Genomic DNA, 19751 nt, shown 5'->3' with positions numbered 1-19751 from the left:
CCAACCCTACATGAGTCCCATTCAATGTTGGGGAAGTTAAAATCTCCCATCACGACCACCCTATTGCTCCTACATTTTTCGATAATCTGTCTACATATTTGTACCTCTACGTCACGCTTGCTTTTGGGAGGCCTGTAGTAAAGTCCCAACAATGTTACTGCACCCTTCCTATTTCTTAGCTCTACCCATATTGCCTCAGTGCTCGAATCCTCCGTCGTGCCCTCCTTAATCACAGCTATGATATCATCTCTGACCAGTAATGCAACTCCTCCAACCCTTTTACCTCCCTCTCTATCCCTCCTGAAGCATCTATACCCTGGGATATTCAGTTGCCAGTCCTGCCCTTCCCTCAACCAAGTCTCAGTAATACCAATAACATCATATTCCCAGGTACTGATCCAAGCCCTAAATTCATCTGCCTTACCTGCTACACTTCCTGCATTAAAACAAATGCACCTCAGACCACCTGTCCCTTTGTGTTCATCATCTCTTCCCTGTCTACTCTTTACTTAGTCACAATGAGTTTATTATCTAGTACCTTACTTGCTTTAGTTGCTGACTCTTTACTGACTTCTAACTTCCTAATCTGGTTCCCATCCCCCTGCCACATTAATTTAAAACCTCCCCAACAGTGTTAGCAAAAGCACCCCCTCGGACATTGGTTCCAGTCCTGCCCAGGTGTAGACCATCCGATTTGTAATGGTCCCACCGCCCCCAGAACTGGTTCCAGTGCCTGAAAAATCTGAACCCCTCACTCCTGCACCATCTCGCGAGCCACGTATTCATACTGACTATTCTTGAATTTCTACTCTGATTGTCTCGTGGCACTGACAGCAATCCTGAGATTACTACCTTTGAGGTCCTACTTTTTAACTTATCTCGTAACTCCCTAAATTCTGATTGTAGGACCTCATCCCGTTTTGTACCTATATCGTTGGTGCATATATGCACCACGACAACTGGCTGTTCACCCTCCCCCATCAGTATGTCCTGCAGCCGATTTGAGACATCCCTGACCCGTGCACCCGGGAAGCAACATACCTTTCGGGAGTCTCGTTTCCGACCACAGAAACGGCTGTCTACTCCCCTTACAATTGAATGCCCTATGACTATAGCCCTGCCAGTCTTTTTCCCGCCCTCTGTGCAGCAGAGCCAGCCATGGTGCCATGAGCCTGGCTACTACTTACTGCCTTCCCCTGGTGAGTCATCTCCCCCAACAGCATCCAAAACGGTATACCTGTTTTGGAGGGAGATGACTGCAGGGGACACCTTCACTGCCTTCCTGCTCTTTCTCTGCCTTTTGGTCACCCATTACCTGTCTCCCTCACCATTCCTAATCTGTGGTGTGACCAACTCCCCGACCTCCTCAGCATCGCGGATGCTCCAAAGTGAGTCCATCCGCAGCTCCAGAGCCGTCATGCGGTCTAACAGGAGCTGCAGCTGGACACACTTTCCGCACATGAAGGAGTCAGGGGCATCGGCCGCGTCCCTGAACTCCCACATTGAGCACGAGGAGCATAATACGGGTCTGAGATCTCCTGCCATTTTTACACTTTACCTTAACTGATTACAAATATACTATCAAATAATGAATAAGTGAAAGGAATAAAGATTTTACTTACCAATCACAATACTTACCAACAAACGAACAGTTAAATTTCTCCCAGCTACTGCTAATTGGAGCACTATCCTTATTAGCCAATCAGGTCACTGCTTTGCTGTGATGTCACTCTTCAAATTTATCCCCAAAGACCCTGTGGCCGCTGTTTGAGCAGCGAAGCAGCGAGTTTAAATACTCACCGCTTAACTCTGTCGCTCCGCCCACTCCAACAGCTGAATTCCCGCCTAAATGTTCCGTGATGTTGGGAACCACCAGAGGAGACCAAGATGGGTCATCCACTTGACACTTCTTGCTAAAGATTGTTGCGAATGCCTCAGCCTAGCCTTTTGCACAGATGTGCTGGACTCCTCCATCATTGAGGATTGGGATATTTGTGGAGCCTCCTCCTCCAGTCAGTTTAATTGTCCACCACCATTCACGGCTGGATGTGGCCGGACCTCCGACCTTAGATCTGATGCATTTGTTGTGAAATAGCTTAGCTCTGTCTAATACTTTCTGCTTATGTTGTTTGGTACACAAGTAGTCCTGTGTTGTAGCTTCACCAGGCTGACACCTCATTTTTCACTCTGTCTGGTGTTGCCCCTGGCATGCTCTCCTGCACTCTTCATTGAACCAGGTTGATCCCCTGGCTTGGTGGCTTATCACGGTGCCAGTGCTACACAACAGTGGAGGATATCCTCAATGTGAAGACGGGACTTTGTTTCCAGAAGGACTGTGCGGTGGTCACTTCTACCGATACTGTCATGGACAGATGTATCTGCAGCAGGCAGGTTGGTGAGGATGAGGTCAAGTATGCTTTTCCCTATTGTTGGTTCCCTCACCACCTGCTGCAGTGTCCGCCTACCAGCTGTGTCCTTTAGGACCCGGCCAGCTCAAACTCCCCCACTAGTGGACAGAGGCCCACCCGGCTGAGGTTTGTAAGATCGAGCATAGAAACCTAACCTGCTGGGGCATGACTGGCTACAAGACATCTGCTTCGATTGGCAGTAGATTTTCTGGATGGGCACTGGAAACCTGTATGAGGTCCTCGTAAAACATCCAGAAGTATTCCAGAAGGGCTTGGGCAAAATAAAGGGAGGCAAGGCGCACATCTATGTGGACCCAGGGACTCAGCCCTGATACTTCAGGACATTGGCAGGCGATCAACCACTATAATCCATCCCAGCTGCTCATCCTCACTTGTGATACCTCCCCCTGTGGCATCAGGTGGTGCTGTCCCATTGATGTATGATAGCACTGATTGCTCCATAGCATTCGCATCCAGTGCTCTAGCAGACACGGAGCGCCGCTACACCCAGATAGAAGACCAAGGCTTGGCGATGATATTCGTCGTAAAGATATTTAATCAGTATGTTTACGGGTGACACTTCATCAACACCAACCTCAGGCCAATGCTTGGCCTCTTTCAGGAGGACAAGGGGATTCGCTGCACAGCCTTGTCCCCGAATTCAGTGCTGGGCACTTTTGCTGGCAGCGTATAATATCCTTTTCAACATCGCCCAGGGGTTCAGACAGCCCAAGTTGAACCTTCAGTCATCTTCTGCTGCCCGTGAATCCCCTACCTCCACCAGTGGTGGAAAAAGTCGTGGCGACTATAAATTTTACGGACACTCTGCCGGTGACGGCGTTCGGATACGCTCATGGACGCAGAAAGATCCCTAATTGGTGAAGCTCCATCACATGTTACTACATGCCGGATTACAGGGGAATCCCCCAGCGGTCCTGCAGCCTTCTGTCAAAAAGTAGCAGGAATTTGGGCGGCATGGTGGCACACGGCGCTGAGGTCCCAGGTTCGATCCTGGCTCTGGGTCACTGTCCATGTGGAGTTTGCACATTCTCCCCGTGTTTGCGTTGGTGTTGCCCCCACAACCCAAAGGTGTGCAGGGTAGGTGGATTGGCCATGCTAAATTGCCCCTTAATTGGAAAAAATGAATTGGGTACTCTAAATTTAACTTTAAAAAGTCGCAGGAATTGCATGTCGAAGATGGCATCCTCTCGTGGGGAATGTGCGTGATCATCCTATCGTCAGGTCAGGAATTGATCCTGCAGAACTGACACTGTGGTCACCCGGGGAGTTGAAAAATGAAGATGCTGGCATAAAGTTACGTCTGGTGGCCAGGAATGGAGGAGACAGTGTGATTTTCATGCAAAGTTGCCTGCTATGTGTGGGACATCAGAAGCTCCAACCTTCAGCCTCCCTTCACCCCTGGGAATGACCATGGCGTCGCAGGATGAGACTGCATGTGGACTTCGCTGGGTATTTTATGGGGTTCATGTTTCTAATCCTTATGAATGCCTGTTCTAAGTGGCTTGACGTATATAAGATGGCCTCCACCACATCAAGGGCCACCATCGATAAATTAAGATGCTGATTCAGCACTCACAGGATTCCTCAATAACAGGACAAGCAAAGAGTTCTCCAAATTAGCACATATGAACGTAATCAATCATATCCAAAATCCCCACATCACCGGGCCAAACAGGCGGGCCAGACAGAGGTATGAGGAAGCACACTGCGGGCTCCCTGGTATCACGACTGCCGAGATTCCTTTTTAACTGTAGGATCACGCCACATGTTATAACTGGGGTGGCACCAGCAGAGCTGCTGATGGGCCGACGCCTCAGAACCCCGTTAAGCCTGACTTCCCCGAACCTGGGCAGAAAAGTAGAGCTGCAGCAAGACTTGCAACAAAAGTATCATGGCCACAGGACACCAGGTTTACGCCTGCAATTTTGGAGATGGTGCACTCTGGCTCTCAGGGGTCCTATTGGAGCAAACGGGGCCCATATCCTACAGGGTTAATGTCCAAGGGAAGACCCAGCGCTAACACATTGACCACCTGAAGAAATAGAAGCCCGCACTTGAGGTTGTTGGTACCTCTTCCTGACCATTCCTTAGACAAGGCGTGAAACCCACCGTGGCCCAACTCTTGGACCATCGAGATGTCTCTGATGTAGTGCCCACACAGACGGACGATGCCATGTCCCGGGCCAAAATCTCAGTAGTAACCTGCCAGAGACTGTCTAGAAACAGGCAGTCTATCAACCGTTACACACAACCCACTGCTGATGGAAACGCAGCCAAGTGCAAAGCGGCACAGCATGCCTGCCCAGTTGGTTGCATAAGGGAAACGTCCGGACTTGGAGGGGGAAAGGTGTAATAACCCCTACAAGGCCCATGAGGAAACCTTAATTAATCTCCCCGTGGGGTTCATGAAGTACATTAGTGCTGTTAGTGGTCGGGGGACCACCCAACTGGGGCTGGCTCAAGCATAAAAGCCGGTCCGAAGAGGGACCACAATGTTGGTTGTCCCAATGGGATTGTGTAGAGTAAATAGTTTGCTGCTGTGGGCGGAGTTTATGTTTCTTTAAAATCTATGGCCGGGATTCTCCGCGCCGAAATCACGCTCGGCACTGGGGCGAGAATGGGGTCTTACACCCGCAGCGCCGGGACGTGATTCTCTACTGAAAGAAGCCCCTGCGGCGATTCTCTGCGATCGACCGACTGAGGACCGCCAACGTGGTTCCAACCTGGTTCCACCCGGCGGGAGCTCAGACCCGCAGCTGCACTGGCCGTCCTGGGTGGGGAGGGGGTGGAGGGGGGGGGGGAGAATCAGTCTCTGGAGGGGGGGCCTCCATGAAGGCCAGGCCCGCGATCGGGGGCTACCAATCGGTGAGGCGCGCGATCCGGGGGGGGGGGGCTATCTTCTGCCACGCTGGCCCGCTGTGTGGCTCCGCCATGTTGCGCGGGCGCCGGCGTGCATGAGCGGACCCGCGGCCGGAGGTTTCAGGCCCCACATCAGCAGCAGGAGCTGCGCGGTGCACACCGGGGCCCTGCTATACCTCTTAAATCCGTAGAATCACTCCGGACGTTTTGAAAATAGTCTGGAGTGATTCGCGCCCGTTTTGCGGCGAACTTGGGGACATAGCCCCATTTTCGGAGAAACCCGGCCATATGTTCTCCTACAGTTAATGTGACCATGCTACAGAACTGAAAAAGGTCAAAATGTAAAGAATTATATAATGGAAAAGGCAGCGGAGGAGGTGGGGTAAGAATAGAAGAACAGGCAAAGTCAAGGTCGACTTTCCCCAACCCACCGGAAATGGACAGAGCGCACCGGTCACTGCGCCCGAAACCCAGGGCGGGGGAACACCCGAGGGCAGTTATAGCCAAAGTACACCAGTACAAAGACAGGGAAACAATCCTGCGCTGGGCCAGGTAGAACAGAACCTGCAGATGGGAAGGGCACCTCATTCGAGTGTACGAGGACATTGGGGCAGACCTCGCCAGGAGACGGGCCAAATTTAACAGAGCAAAAGCAGCCCTTCACAGGAGCAATGTGCGCTTTGGTATACTGTACCCAGCGAAACTCTGGGTCACAGACCAAAAAAGAGAATATTTCTTCACATCCCCTGCCGACGCAAACAAATTTATCGAAGAACATGGGCTGGAAAACCAACAGCAAGGGTAGAAACACGGGGCCCCTGGTAAGGGGCAACAACTCACCGAGGGGGGGGGGATGAGGCAATGCCAGGCCACCCCACCCCCAACATGGCAAGCGCACCCTGAACATAAAGCAAAGCGCTCCCCAACGAACCAACATAGATGGGAAACCAGGCACCAGCATAAGCGTATGAGAGTAGCGGAGAAGGGTGAGGAAACAGGGGGAGCACAGGGTAGGGCAGGGGACGAGTGGGCGAAAAAACACAGAGGCTGGGCCGGGGAGAAGCGAGACAGTAACTCCCTAGAGGGGTGTCGCCGCACTAGCAAGAAAGCTAGCACCGGGGACATGCAACAAAGCAGGGCCGCAGCGCGCCCCCAACAGAGGGGACGGCGCCAGGCAGAGGGCGGCTGGGATCACTCAACAGAGGCGGGAGGGCAAATGGGGACAGGAGCAGGGGAAAGAGGGACAAAGGAGGGATATACGGGAGAGGGGGAGGAAAGGGAGGGACTAGGGAGGGGCACGGGGGGGGGCGGAACACAGGGACGGAGGGACAAACAAGGCTAGAAAAGGTACAGGAATAGGGCTACAGAGTGCCGCAACCAAGGGCTCGGAACAAGGAATCGCTGCAAGTACCCACCCAGTACGGCCTTTGGGTGAAGGGAAACCCCAAAGTGAAGGGGGCTACCCGTGTGGCGGACGCACAGCGGGCGACCATGGCGGGGATACCCCTGGATGGAGGGAGGCTCCGGAGCGCAGGAGCCTGACCGCATGGAGAGAGCTGTGACAGCGGCCATCCGGCCCCCTAACAAGGGGGAACCCCGGAGGGCAGGGGCGCGTCCACTACGTGAATATGGTTAATCCCACAGGAGCGAGGGGACAGAAGCCCCCCACCAGGATAGTCACCTGGAACGTAAGGAGACTCAACAGCCTAGTGAAAAGATCCAGAGTCCTCAACCACCAAAGAAACATGAAGGTAGACATAATCTTCCTTCAAGAGACGCACCTGAGAGAGCAGGACCGACTGCGGTTAAGAAAGGGCTGGGTGGGACAGACCTACCATTCCTGCTAAGGGACGAGGGCCAGGGGGGGTAGCGATATTGATCAGCAAATAGACGATGTTTAGGGCGACAAAGACGGTTGCGGACCCGGGGGGACGGTACGTCATGGTTAGCGCGACCCTGGATGAGGCACCAGCAGTCCTAGTTAACGTGTACGCGCCCAATTGGGATGACCCGAGCTTCATCAAGAGGACCATGGCAGAAATCCCTGACATAGAGACGCACCGGCTAATCATGGGGGGGGTCTTCAACTGTGTACAGGACCCAAAGACTACAGATCGAACGCCAAGACGGGGAAAACCGCACACATGACAAGGGAACTCGGTCACTTGATGGAACAGATGGGAGCGGTGGACCAGTGGAGGTTCACACCCACCAAGGGGAGAAGGAGTTTTCCTTCTTCTCCCCAGTACACAACATATACACCAGAATGGACTTCTTTGTGGTGGGGAAAACGGTTCTTCCGGGGATAGACAAAGTGGAACACTCCGCAATTGTGATATCAGACCATGCTCCACACTACATGGACGTGAGGCTGGAAACGGGCAGGGCCCAACACCCCACATGGAGGCTGGACGCTGCCCTTCTAGCTGACAAGGCCTTCAACGAAAGGATATCGCGGGCCATAGCAGAAAACACGGAGAACAATCAGAACGGGGAGGTCTCGCCCTCCACGTTCTGGGAAGCACTAAAGGCCGTAATAAGAGGGGAAATCATCGCTTTCAAAGCGCGAAGAGATAGGGAGGAAAAGGCGATTAGGCAGCAGCTGGTCGACTCCATACTGGAGGTAGACTATAAATACTCCGAGGTCCCGACCATATAGCTCCTGGCGGAGAGGAAAGAGTTACAAAGGAACTTTTATCTGCTCTCCACCAGGAAAGCAGTGCTTGAACTCCGCCAAGCACATGGGACCTGATACGAACACGGAGACAAAGCCAGCCGCTGCTGGCACACCAGCTGAGAAAGCAGGCAGCCATCAGAGAAACTGCACAATTGATTGTGCTCGAGAGAGAGAGAGAGCTTTTCAGGAGAGTCCACTGCAGGACAAAGCAGTGCTGATGTGACCTGTACCCAGAGCTTCAGGGCCTCTGGTGAACAGAAAATTAAGAAGAAACTGAAATCGGGAACAAAGCATTATGAAGATGATTTCTTGAGATAGAGCATTGTTAATTTTGCCAATTCAAATCAGGATGCAAAGCCTACGGCCGCAATTCTCTGGTCCGGCATCAGAGTGCCGGCGCCAAAATGGGAGTACTTTACTCCGGCACCGGTTCCGAGACCAGATTCTCGGGACCTGGTGGGGGGCCAGCACGGTGCTGGTCCCGGCGTCGACCTGGCACCGCACTGTCCATGCATGCACAGTTGGGCCGGCGCCAATTAGCGCATGCGCACTGGCCATAATCCCCGCGCCTGCCCTGACGCCAAATGGCGCAGGGATTCAGGAGCTGGCGTGAAAGAAAAGAGGTCCGCAGCAAGAGAGGCCGGCCCGCCAATCGGTGGGCCCCGATCACGGGCCAGGCCACTACGGAGGGCCTCCCCAGGATTGGACCTCCCCTCCCTCCCCACAGGCCGCCCGCGAACCCTTCAACCCCAAGGTCCGGCTGGCCCAGAGCATGTTAGAACGGCGCCGGCGGGACTCGGATTTTTTCGAATGGCCGCTCGGCCCATCTGGGCCGGAGAATCGCGGCACCGCCGGAGGATCGCCGCTACGGCCGTTTGCGGCGATTCTCCGTGCGGCCCGATGCCATTCGCGCGCAGCCCTTTACACACGGGGTAGGAGAATCGCGTCCGGTGTCGGGGCGGCGTGGTGCAATTCGCGCGGCGCTGCGGCGATTCTCACACCCAGCGGGGGGTCGGAGAATCCCGCCCCATGTGTGCCATATACAGGGAAGTACTTTAAAATGAAATTTTTAATCTTTCAAGATTTCAAAGGCAGTTGAAGACGAAGCATGGCGAGTTAGAGGACAAACCTTTTGATTTTTTTGAAAGGATGCAGTGAGAACTTACATTAGCTGAAGTCCTTGGCAGAAATGTAACATTGAATGACAAAGTAAGTGAGGTCATGAGGACCAAGCAGACTCACCTGTCGGATTAAAGGTATGATGTGGAGATGCCGGCGTTGGACATGGGTGAGCACAGTAAGAAGTCTTACAACATCAGGTTAAAGTCCAATAGGTTTGTTTCAAATCACTAGCTTTCGGAGCACTGCTCCTTCCTCAGGTGAATGAAGAGGTATGTTCCAGAAACATATATATAGACAAAGTCAAATATGCAAGACAATACCTGCAAATGCCCGCATTCAAAGCATTGTTTTGCATCTTTGACTTTGTTTCTGGAACATACCTCTTCATTCACCTGAGGAAGGAGCAGTGCTCCGAAAGCTAGTGATTTGAAACAAACCTGTTGAACATTAACCTTCTGTTGTAAGCATTAAAGGTAAGCAATAATGGTGTGTCGTGAAGGTCAGTCGCAAAGGTCAGCCAGCGTGGGTTGTGAAGATCGACAGGCGTGCGTCGTGAAAGCCAGCCTGCATGGGTCACGATGGTCGGCTGGTTGGTAAAAGTGGGTCCCAGGAAAAAAAGTTTGAAAGTTACTGGTATACAGTATTGACCAGGGGCGGAATTCTCCGCTCCCGGGAAAAATCGGGAGGGCCGTCGCGGACTCGGCCGAGTTTCACGACGGCCTCGGAGGCCGCTCCTCGCCCCCTATTCTCCCCTCCCGGTGGGGCTAGGAGCGGGGCTCCGTAAATCTCGGCCGCGGAGGCGTCGCGCCGAGAATGACGCGGCCGGCGCGCCTAATGACGTCAGCCGCGCATGCGCAGGTTGGCCGGCTCCAACACGCGCACACGCGGCTGACGTCACAACGCTGACAGCTTGAACCCTCGCATTCGCGGTGGCCGTCTTTGCCCTCAGCCGCCCCGCAAGACGTGGCGGCTTGATCTTGCGGGGCGGCGGAGAGGAAATAGTGCGTCCGATTGAGACGCCGGCCTGACGATCGGTGGGCACCGATCGCGGGCCTGTCCCCTCCCGAGCACAGTCGTGGTGCTCATTCCCCACCAGGCCCCCTACAAGCCCCAAATGGGCATCTCCACACCCGTTTCATGACGGCAGCGACCAGGTGTGGTTGCCGCCATCGTGAAACGGTCGCGAACGGCAGGCCGCTTGGCCCATCTGGGTCGAAGAATCGCCGGTCGCCGTGAAAAACGGTGAGCGCCGATTCTTCCAAGCGGGGGGGCATGAAATTTGTCAGGGGGCCCTCCCGCGATTCTCCCACGCAGCGTGGGGAGCGGAGAATAGCGCCCCATGGCTTTCATCTCCGGCCTGGCATGCAGCAGTGCTGTCTTCTAGGGAGGTTGCCTGGAATATCAAATAGCCACCTTATGCAGCAAATCCATTTCCCATCATCCCACATCAAGATTCTGTTTCATGCCTAGTTCTCACAGTTTTGCAATTTTTATAAAGGCTCAGCTAATTTTTGCTACCGTAATTTTTACTTATAAGTGGTGGAGCAAACTAGGCTGATAGTTGCATAAATTATTTAAACTTATTGGTCTTCAGATATATTACAAGGCTGGAGCAGATCAAAACTTGTAAAGCATTTCATGCACAACAGTTTAATCCCATTGATTCTGTATGAAGTATAATATTGTGTTCTTGGTACAAGACAATCAGAATTTGGAAGGCGAGAACAACATTCATCATTCTCTCCAAGATCTAGAAATCAAGAGAGATCATCAAGGCCACAAAGCTAAAGATTTCCAACTCCAACATAAAGTCTGTTCTCCTTTATTGCTCTGAAACAAAACCAATGTTGATGAAAATTCAATCCTTCATCAACAGATGCCTCAGAAGGATCCTTTGGAGACACTGACCAAATACCATCAATACTTTTAGGCTTTGGGAGGAGACCAAACAAAACTCAATGGTCCTCCAAATCAAAAGGCAAAAGTGGTATTGGATAGGCCCCATTTTGAGGAAGCTACGGAACATTACAAGGCAAGTTCTCATATGGAACTCAAGGAAAGGGAAATCAAGGCTGACCAAGAAACAAGTAGAGGCAGGGTACAGAAAAGAAGATGAGAGCCAAGGGCTATACATGGCAACAGCTGGAGAGTTTGGCCCAAAGCAGGATTAGACGGAGAGAATTTGTCTCTGGACTGTGCTCTGTCAAGGAGTTTAAAGGCGAAGAAGAAATGCAACATATCCTACACAGTTTGGGAGGCAGCAATGCAATCGGTAGAGAGGGAGGCTTGATTCCATTTCCTTAGAGTTTTTATATTTTTATACTTAGAATAGGAAAGTTGGATGGATGAGTGGAAGCTGAGACATTTTTCCCACTGTCTCCATCTCCTCCCACACCCCGTGATAATGATGTTCCACTGGAAGGCAGGTTAGAAGATCCTGAGCTTCCCACCTACACCACACATTGTACAGAGGCAACTGCACTTGTAGGCATTTCTGCCATACAAGGCCGAATGTGGGCCATGTTCAAACGGCAACCAATGCCAGCCCAGCCTAAATCTCTGCTGATCCTCAACACCAGGTCCACAGGGCCGTCATTCAGCACATGCATATGGTTCAGCTCCTAATAGTCAAATGTTCCCATTCTAAAAAGTTGGAATGGAAGTCACACCACTCCACACCTCTGGATCGCAATTTCAAAGTTAGGATTGTTAGTCTCAAATAAGGGGATTGCTGTGTTTAAGGAAAAGTTAAAAGCTTATGACTGTAACACCCTCTACCTGATCTGAAGGTTCTTGCCTCTACTCAGTATCAATGGCATACAACAACTTGAATTATTGTTCCACCAAATGTGGTACACCTTTATTAATACCACGAGGCAATAGTACGTACAATACTGGTTACTTAGTAGTCCTGTGCGCCGCAGTTCGCCTCGGTGGTCAATCAGCTGTGCCTGTTTTCATGGCTGACAAAAATACTCTATCCACTAGAACAATGATGCCTTTGTGTGCTCTTTTTTGTACCTCTTTTGGATCTGATCTTTTGCCATGGCCATGCATATGTTTTCAGCCCATTTAATTGGTTTTCAACTACATCAGTGGGTGGAATCTTACCAAAAAATGACAAAGTGTCAGTTCTGGTGAGAAAAACACTGTGAATCCAGCGCCAGAGACGAAAAATCTCACTGAGCATTGAGCCTTTTAAACATTAGTTTTTGTCTTTACATGAATCACGCCGAGCTTGTTATGGCCGCCCACTGATTCTCTTGTCTCCAGGTAACTTGATCATTGCAATCAGTGGGGAGCTCCATTTAACTGGCTCCCCAGCACTTATTCCAGTTGATTTGAGAGGATGGCAGCCAGGAAGCCTGCTCCAAGATTCTCAGAGGGAGCCCTCACCAGATGCCTGGCTGGAGTACAGCAGAGGCAGCACCCCCTATATCTACGTTCCATACAGCATCCACCAGCAAGGTGACCATCCCTGCCTGGAAAGCAGTGGCAACTGTAGTCAGTGCCAGCTCATGGCAGAAGAGGATGGGGCAGCAGTGCCGCAAAAAGATGAATGGCTTCTGCCTGACCAGATAAGTCTGCCGCTTCCAGTATCCCACTGCACCCCTTCACACCACCCCCCCCCCCCCCCCCCACCCCCACACCTCCAAGGTGTTCACTCATTCAGCTACCTCACGAGGTGATTGACCACCGAGGCGAACTGTGACTCAAAGGACTACTAAGTAACCAGTATTGTACGTACTATTGCTTTGTGGTATTAATAAAGGTGTACCACATTTGGTGGATCAATAATCCAAGTTGTTGTATGTCATTGATACTGAGTAGAGGCAAGAACCTTCAGATCAGGTAGAAGGTGTTACAGTCATAAGATTTTAACTTTTCCTTAAACACAGCAAACCCCTTATTTGAGACTAATAATATTAACTTTGGAATTGTGATCCAGAGGTGTAGAGTGGTGTGACTTTCATTCCAAATTTTTAGAATGGGAACATTTGACTATTAGGGGTGAACCATCTGCTTGTGCTAGATGTCGGCCCTGTGGATCAGCAGAGATTTAGGCTGGGCTGACTGGTTGCCGTTTGAACATGGCCCACATTAGGTCTTGTACGGCAGAAATGCCTCGTCTTCCTCTCCTCACTCCTCGCCAATCCCCATTCCCCCCCCACCCCCCAACCGCATGAGTGGGCACAGCAACCCAGAGTCATGCGTGAGCTCAGATCCCTCATCCCATTTGAGAAAAGAGTTATTGAGCTGGTCGGGAGGAGCAATGCCACATCTGTATGGAGAGCAAGGTGAGGGCTGCGAGCAATTGTGAGAACTCTCAGGACATACAGGCATGTCTCAAGTCACCCGTGATATACGAATGCTACCTCTCTTCCCTTGTAGGACAATCAGAAGAGCAGCTCCAACCATGCTCACAGCCCTCAATACCAAAGACCTGAGAAGCACAGAGGGACAATTCTCAGATATCACCATTAAAGATGTATCACACATGTCACCCGCACCCTCCACCAGTGCAAATACTCACACCTCCGTGGGATTAATAGTAGATAGGCTTCTGGGTCACTCACTGGTGAGCCCCTCACAGCTGATGAACCATAGATCTCACAAGATGTATGTGCCATCGGGAAGCCCAGGAAAGCCCCTCTCGGCATTTATCAGCTGATGCTCACTCCAATTGCGGCAGGATGTGTCCTGGAGTTGGTGCCCATTGAATTTCATGTCACATTAACTCTGAAGAGCTAAGGGCAGCAATTTATCTTGACATGGCACATACATCTTGTGAGATCTAAGCAGACCTTGCAAGAAGTCGCAATCTGGGTCCCGCCCACAATGGATGGGACCCAGTCTCACACAGTTAAATCGGTTTAAGAACTGACCAGCTCCCGGAATCTATCGGACTCCCCAGGGATACCCTAGTCAGGCGCCTATTAGTACTGGTCTACCCAAATGTGGCGCAGGTGGAATGGCTCTTGGGGGTCACCCAGGCCATTGAAGGCCCTTGGAGCTCAGGGCCAAGGAAGGATGGCATACTGGCTCTCCCCTGGCATCTGGGCACCTTGGCACTGCCAAGCGGGAACATTTGCACTGGCACCCTGGCACTGCCAAGTGTTATGGGCCAGGGCTTACAAACTCCAAAGTATGTTATGAAGCTCACCTGGCCTATAACTTTTATGTTGAATTTGGCTCGGATGAGCACAAGAGTCTTCACTTCAGGTATGATTCATCAGACTCCCTTGACGCTTTTATCAAAACAAAGTTTATTATAAGAATGTAGTTAACATATATGAAACAAGAATTTGTTATCAATTACAAACATTAAGAAAACACAACAGCGACAGTAATCTGTATGTATATAACTCTTAATGAATCCCCCTTAGTAGCTGTTCCAATCCAATACAAAATCCAATAAGCCAATAAACCAAACCCCTTTCAAAGGTGTGGCCCAGCACACTGTAATCTCACTTGAATGGGACTGGTCCTTTCCCTAAGATTCTGATCCAGTTCCAACCAGCAGATTCAAAACTCCTTCTGGAAAGCAACTCTATCTTTAGTTACCAAGGCAGTTTGCCACCCCAATGTGCTTTCAGTTCCCTGGAACAGCTTTAAAATGAAAAGAGGGAAACACTGCTTCTCTTCTGCAGTCCAAAGCAACAAGCTGAAACTGAAACCCAAAAACCTAAACCTCCTCTCACCTGACAGCCACAGCCCAGCTCCACCCACAAATGATATCACTGAAGCCATGCTACAAGTCATGTGGTAAGACCAAACCTTTCTTAAAGGGACACTCACATGACACAAGGGTCAGGGCCTGATGGGGGAACACCCATGAAAGGAGGAATGGGGTTATGAAGGGTGTGGGAGTGAAGAGTGAGTAGGAAGGGGCCTTCGGAAGGTTGTGGAGGGGGGGTGAACGGTGAGTGTCCTAGAGGGGTGGTGGAAAGGGGAGTACGAAGGCCCATGGGAAGCCTCTCCCAGGGGTGGACCCCTGTAATAGGGAGACCCCAGGACCCCTGCAATAGTGCTACACCCCACAGGGACCCCTGTAATTGGGGGACCCCCACAGAGTCCTGTAAAAAGGGGACCCCCAGGGACCCCTGTAATAGGGCTACATCCCGCAGGGAGCCCTGCAATAGGGGGACCCCTACAGGGACCCCTATAATAGGGCTTCCACCCCTGGGACCCCTGTAAGAAATGTAAGTATATATGAAGCACTAAGTGCATTCCAATCACTCAAGCATGTGATTTCACTGCACTTACCTTTCTTTGATGTGGTCAATGTTCACAAACATGGGGTTTCACCACTTAGTCCTCTGAAGAGTGAAAGGATATGAATGGACCAAAGCTATAGATGGATTTTACAAGCTGTCAATCACAGACCACTACTGAAAGCTATGAATGGCTTGCAGGTAATGGATCTGTGGGAACAAGACGCAGGTCATTTGCGGTCATTCTCTCCTTTGAGGAATAGATATGTGGAGCTGTAAGGCAAGTATGGCAGCTATAATTCTTCCCACGGCCCGTCTGGTCTGCTGTCTAGCTTCAAAACAGTGGTCCCCTTTCAAAGGGGTGGGAGGAGCCTATGTTGCAGGGGGATCTGTTTGTGGATGTGGTCTCTGGAGGGGTTACTTTAGGCAGGGGGGTTCCTGTAAGGGGGGGGCATTACAGGAGTCCCTGTGCAGGGGGGGGGGGGAGAGGAGGAGTCCTACTATTACAGGGGACACTGGGTGGTCCCCTTATTACTGCGGTCCATAAGGGGGGGTTCCCAATGTTACAGGGGCCCCGAGGGGGTCCTCCTATTATAGGATCCCCTTATTACAGGGATCTCTGGGGGGGGTACGCCTATTACAGGGGTCCCTGGGAGGGTCACTGTATTATAGGGGTCCATGAAGGTGGTCCTCCTATTATAGAGGCATAGTTGGTTTGGGCAGGTCAGGTCACCCCCATACATGGGGTAGGGGGGGAAATGCAGGCAATCCGGGGGGTGCAGACCTGCTGTGTTCGTGGGGGAGCTTCGTGGCTGATGTCTGGTGGGGGGTGTGGTCCAGACCGATTTGCAGTGGAGGGGGCATCGGGGCTGATTTACAGTGTGTGGGGCATGGTGGCCAGCCACGAGCCTCGCCCAAATGGCAGCCCAATAGCAGGATTCCCTGGGAATCCCTCGTCTTTAATTCAGCTTTACAACCATAAGGGGATCTTAAAACTGGTGCAATTCAGCTCCGGCCGGAGAATAAAACGGAGAATCCTGGGCGGGATTCTGTGATCCTGAGGCTAAGTGTTGACGCCATCGGAAATGCCGTTGCGGTTCTCGATGACGTCAACACGGCCTCAGGATCAGCAATCCTGGCCCCTTCAGGGGACCAGCCCGGCACTGGAGCAGTTCACGCTGCTCCAGCTGCTAATCCCGGAGTCACCTGGAAGCCGCGCGATCCATGCATGCGCAGTGGCACAGGCACCAACCAAACACGCCCGAAATGGTTAGAAACATTCCATAAATTTCGCCCAAGTGTAGTGGCTTCCTTCAACGCGCTGGCCCTAATGCAACATGGCGCAGGGCTACAGGGGCCGGCACGGAAGAAATGAGGCCCCCAGCCAGAAAGGCCGGCCCGCTGATAGGTGGGCCCCAATCGCGGGCCAGGCCGCATCGGAGGCACCCCCCGGGATGGGAACCCCCCCCCCCCCCCCCCCCCCGACCCTTCCACACCGAGTTCCCGCCGGCTGAAAGCAGGTGTGCTCGGCACCGGCGGGACTCGGCTTTGTTACGCCGACCGCTCGGCCCACCCTGGGCCGAGAATCGGCGGGCTGGCCGCGTAGAGCGGGCCCCAACCGCCAGCGCCAATGGCGCTGATTCTCCGCTCTGTGGAGAATCACGTGCTGGTGTCGTAGCCGCATGACACGATTCGCGCCGGTCGAGGGGATTCTCCGGCCCGGCCCTGGGCTGTGAGAATCTCTCCCCCCCCCCCCCCCGTCCCAAGTCTGGGCTAGCCCGGAGAGAAACACCCCAGGGTCAAAGTGTGGTTAGATAGTGAGGGGAATTCGCCGACAAAGCCAGGGAGAAACTCCCAGCCAAACACGCCCGAAATGGTTAGAAACATTCCATAAATTTCGCCCACTGTAAACAAACAATCGCTATAGATCCTATGAAGCAGGTAGCCGCTGGCTAAACTGTGGAGGCTCATGAAAGTCGATGGGGTGTGAAATGGAATATAAATAAGCAAGTGCAAAGGGGAAAGAACAGGCATACTGCAACAGTGAAACTATAGAGCCCATTATAACTTCATGGGCAGTGAAATGTTCCTCCAAGAGACAAGCTGCAGAGTGGCTCTGTCCTGTGAGGAAACTTTAGGACAGGCAGGCTGCAGCTGTGCTTTGTCCTCTTATGGGGTATTAGACATGAAAGTAAACAGGCTTCAAGGCTTCACAGACTCAAAGCCACCCTTATCGCGGTGGAGACACCCGACCTGGCCCCCTTCAGCTTAGCCTGAGCCCCCAAATTTCCAGTTCCGTTGAAGCATCCCCCACGTCATCTGGCCAACGGCTGCTGCCTTTGCGCTCCCTGGAGTTAAGTGGAGAGGGACACTGACCTCCTCCCCCCCCTCTCGGAGTCCACCTGGTCGACGCATGTAAAGACTAGTAATAATTGGCCCCCGGCTGACATCTCTTAATGAGATTGAAATTCATTTAAATTAGCTTCTTGCCCTTGGATTCAGTCTGTGCCGATGGGAAGTGCCCGGGAAGATCGCAAATTGTTTTGCGCCTGGTGCGACTTCCATTTTTTTTGCCTCATGCCGAACTTTGCAGCATTGCTGCCAGAAAATCGCTCCCAAAAATAAAGCAAGGGAGGTAACCCACGAGAAATAGAAAGGAGGAGTGTAGAAATTGTGAAAAAATAAGAACAAGGCACAAATGGCCTGTCGTCTGTGTGGGGGGTTAGCAGTGGTGCAAGTTGATGAGGGCCCAGTAAATATGGGAAAAGAGCCAGTGTTACCCTCCATACTGGGATGGGAATATAAGGATTAGTGGGCCTGATTATTAATTGAGAATATTAGGACACATGTTATGGAATGAACAGTTACTTCCCCCTCTTCCATAAACACACAGAGTGAGGGCTGACATTGATAAGCTAGACTGACGGATCTCCATACAGTGTGATCTGCCATTCAATATATGGTGGAAACCAATATCATGTATAACTTCTCCGCGGGGTTGGAGAATCGCCCAGGGCCGCCGAAAATCCCGCCCCCGCCGTGGCAGAAATTCACCGCCACCCGGGAATTGGCAGGGGCGGGAATCACCCCATGCCGATCGGCGAGCCCCCTGCGGCGATTCTCCGGCCCGCGATGGGCCGAAGTCCCGCCGCTGGGAGGCCTCTCCCGCCACCGAGGTTTGAGCCACCTCTGGTGGCGGTGGGATCGGCGGCGCCAGCGGGCCCCCGGGGTCCTGGGGGGGGGCGCGGGGTGATCGGACCCCAGGGGGTGCCCCCACAGTGGCCAGACCCGCGATCGGGGCCCACCGATCGGCGGGCGGGCCAGTGCAGTGGGGGCACTCTTATTCTTCCGCTGCCGCCACTGCCTCCACCATGGCGGAGGCAGAAGAGAATCCCCCAGTGCGCATGCACCGGTGGTGACGTCAGTGGCAGCTGCCGCTGACATCACCACCGGCGCATGCGCGAACCGGCGAAGGCCTTTCAACCAGCCCCGGCGGCGGGCGTCAAAGGCCGCTGGAGCCGGTTTTGCCGCCAGTCGGCGTGGTGCGAACCGCTCCGGCGCGGGCCTAGCCCCCAAAGGTGCGGAGAATTCCGCACCTTTGGGGAGGCCCGACGCCGGAGTGTTTGGCGCCACTCCCCTACGCCGGGATCCCCCGCCCCGCTGGTAAGGGGAGAATCTCGCCCTTATCCACAGATCATGGCATTCTCCATGAATATTCCTACTTCTGGAATGGAGACATTCGAATCCAATCCTGAAAATGAATACAGGTGATAATGAAAAAGGGATGAAAGTTGGCCAAGAATCATGGCCATTTTGCAACAATGCACCCCCCTCACTGAAATTGTAGAATTTCAAGGACTTAATGTGGCAAGTGCAATCAGTCAAAAATGTACAGATTTATTTGTTGATGCTCTTCAAGCCAATAAAGCCAATACTTACAATTAAATCAGAGAAATAAAATTGAAAGTGCAGGAACCAAACACAGAGAAAGCAAGATGATCATCAAAGGGTTCCTACTAGTCACGCAGATAAAACATTATTAATTGTTTAGGTTCAGCTACTTATTTCGTTTTTAGTAAATGTTGGTGCTTTCACACTTTTGAACATCGTCAGAAATGAATATATTTTATACAGTGCTCATCCTTAACACATTTGAATGTTAAACTTATCCTTTTGCTAATGGTTGTAGGAAATGCCAGTGAACTGTGAAATAAAAATAATCTCAGATTCTTTAATGTGATGTTTCTGTGATGTTTCATAAGCAGCATAACTTGATTTGAATGCTACAAAGAAGAAAGGACATTTTAATGGAGCTAATTGTTGTTCATCTCTCCTTTTCTGATATTGCTATTTGCCAGAATAATCATCTTGAATAGTGGGAAATTCGATGAAACCAAACTGTGGACACGTCAACATTATGCAAAATACTGCTATGCTCCCAGAGGTTAA

The 19751-nt window shown here is 51.9% G+C and overlaps 1 protein-coding gene across 1 annotated transcript in view; it reads left to right on the top strand.

Moving 5' to 3' along the window:
• LOC119966355 (tomoregulin-1-like) overlaps positions 1-19751 on the top strand; it is a 394538-nt gene that overhangs the window by 330575 nt on the left and 44212 nt on the right. The gene's annotated exons all lie outside the window — the stretch shown is intronic.

The sequence above is a fragment of the Scyliorhinus canicula genome, chromosome 5, assembly GCF_902713615.1.
Source record: "Scyliorhinus canicula chromosome 5, sScyCan1.1, whole genome shotgun sequence".
Taxonomy (NCBI): Eukaryota; Metazoa; Chordata; class Chondrichthyes; order Carcharhiniformes; family Scyliorhinidae; genus Scyliorhinus; species Scyliorhinus canicula.
This window is presented reverse-complemented; position numbering and strand designations above follow the sequence as displayed.